Consider the following 2,764-nt stretch of genomic DNA (forward strand, 5'->3'; position numbering starts at 1 on the left):
GAATATGACTCTGCCATAAAGAATGATAAAATTATGGCACTTGCAGGCAAATGGATGAAATTGGAGAATATCCTGCTAAGTGAGATAAGCCAATCTCAAAAAACCAAAGGATGAATGATCTCTCTGATAAGTGGATGATGACACATAATGGGGGTTGGAGGGGTTAGTGTTAGGATTAGAGTTAGGGTTAGGGAGAGGGGCAAGAATGGAGGAAGGAAGGACTGTATAGAGGGAAAATAGGGGTGGGAGAGGTGGGGGGGAAGGGAAAAAATAACAGAATGAATCAAACAACATTACCCTATGTAAATTTATGATTACACAAATGGTATGCCTTGACTCCATGTACAAACAGAGAAACAACATGTATCCCATTTGTTTACAATAAAAAAAAAAAAAAAAAGAAGTTGATATCCTAGGGTTACCTGAGTTAAAGAAGGGAAATAGAATGGCTGCTGCAGCAACCACAGGTCTGGACCCAACTGGGGAGGGAGCAACGCCATGGCCGGGGAGCACTGGAGGATACACACATATGAAGCCCTGACAGAAACATAAAAGATCTGAGCCAGAAGAGACATTAGGTGTCACTCAAAGTAGTCATCCACTCTGCATCCTCTGAAAAGTGACAGAACATTCTTCAAGATCCTAAAGTAAAGGAGAATCATTCAGGATGTTTGATGGTTATGATAGTTTCAGTGAGACAAGTAGCAGCTCCAATTCTCAGGAGAGTGAAGAAGTCACTCCTTTACCTTCTAACCTGCCAATTACCAAAAACAATAGATAAAACTACACATATTCAAATGTTAAACCAATTGAGTGTGGCCTCCTGCAAGAGGTGTGAGATGGTTGGTGTGAGAAATAATCTTAGTCTAAAACAATATGTTTCTACAGTGTTTGATGTTCAAAAAGTCATTCACCAAACTCCAAGAAGGCAAGAACTTTGGCCATATTTCAGGACATAGCTAAAACTCCAACAAAGAAAACAAAGATCCTTCAGAAACAATTTTTGGTTGTGAAACTAGCTACTTAAGCTCAGTATCAAGACTCCTTGCAAAATCTAGCAAAAGCTAAAGCAACGGTCTCCATGGGAGGTTTTTGCTAGGGTAAATAAAGTGATAGCAATAGTTTTTAAACTCAGTTACCTGTTTGTTTGTTTTTTTTTTTTTTTAAGCATGAACATATGGGAACCTGCCGAGGTAATATCTCATAAAATATGAGAGAAGTTCCAAGACACTGTATTCTATCTACCAAAGTCTTCTGGATTGCTAGAATTATAAAATTAGCAGGTCACAGTGCTCTTTCAAGATATGAAGAGTTAGAAAATGACTGTACTCTAGACTTCTGGTGCAATATACCAGTTGGTTGATGTGCAGCCAGTGGAAAATCTCTTGTTCCTCCCAGAGCTATTCAGCATACACATACAAATTGGAAAGCTGTTGTAGTAAAAAGGACTTGTACTGAAACATTTCCTCTTGGTTTCTCACAAAAGGCTTCAGAGAACATGCAGGTTTCTTTCAAACCTTGCCTTAGAGCAGAAGTGGTTGACATGAGGCATTTGTATCAAACATAAGGGGCAGTGGGGGAAATTATAATTGGAGGATAATTAGAAATACTGTTATGAAGAGTGTGAAGACAGAGTGGATGGCTTCTGGCGCCATATGCATAACCCTTAATTGATCACATTAATTCGTCTCGAAGCCCAGACCATCAGTTCAAAAGAATCTGTTATAAAAAGGATGGCATTCTGATACGCCGTCACATTTCTTTACTTAGGTAAAAGAAATAAACCAAAGTAATAGTTCAAGGAAAGAATGAAATTGGGAGCTATAGATCCATTAAATCTTTCTACAGTGTGTTATCATGGCCATTATGTACTGGCTGACAGAATCCTGATGACTGGGATGGATGGCTCAGAAGCAGGAGACAGGTTGATTCTGTTATACAAATTCTACTTATTTTCCCTGTTGGTTTTGTAAAGATAACATGATTGAACTTACTCCACCCTGAAGTTTCATAAAACTTCCTTTATGTGTCTTGACTACCTCAGGGAAAGGGACTCCATTGCAGCATCAGTAATAGTATTTTTAAAAGATGTTTAAAATCATAGATTTCATGTAGGAATGAAATAAGAAGCAGTCTCATGGAGCATCATTTAATATGTGTAGTCACAGTGACTTGAATTAGTGAAGGTTCATTTCAGTGGATGGGAAGTAGAGTATGACAGTGGCTAGACAGTGAGTCCCCTGACCTTTATCCTGTAGGGTGGTGTCAGTTAACTGGTATTAACTGCAGCCTTAAGCAAGAGAGCCATCAAAAGAAAGCCAGCTGCTTCGTCAAAACAGAAGAAAAAGGCAAAGTTCCAGCAATAGAAAGGAAACAAGAAAATGACTGTATTGCAGCAGAAAGAGAAATTTCTGCATGAAAAGGATAATAATTTATTCCAAGGAAGATCTGATCAGAAAATCAATGGCTCTGCCACCATCTACATCAAACTAAACCCATGAAGTGCTTCAAAAACTGGGTGCAAGGAGAATTTTACTCAGAAATGATTTGTAATTAATTCGCTCTACAGCAGGCTATTTTGCTGGAACATTTTGCTAAAAATAGAAAATTCCATTACCATATATTTCAGGCGGATGGGGAAACTACTTTAGTGGGGGTTCGTTTTACAAAGATGACAATTTTTATGTTGTGTTGTAGCTTTTGAAAGAATGTTGTCACATTTTCCAAGTTTAGATTTATGTGCATTGCTATCAAGAACTGAAAT

At 38.2% G+C, this 2,764-nt stretch overlaps 1 pseudogene; it reads left to right on the forward strand.

Moving 5' to 3' along the window:
* Positions 1-667: 667 nt before the first annotated feature.
* On the forward strand, positions 668-2,501 carry LOC124976588 (MBT domain-containing protein 1-like; annotated as a pseudogene).
* The last annotated feature ends 263 nt before the right edge of the window (positions 2,502-2,764 follow it).

Source organism: Sciurus carolinensis, chromosome 2 (assembly GCF_902686445.1).
Source record: "Sciurus carolinensis chromosome 2, mSciCar1.2, whole genome shotgun sequence".
Taxonomy (NCBI): domain Eukaryota; kingdom Metazoa; phylum Chordata; class Mammalia; order Rodentia; family Sciuridae; genus Sciurus; species Sciurus carolinensis.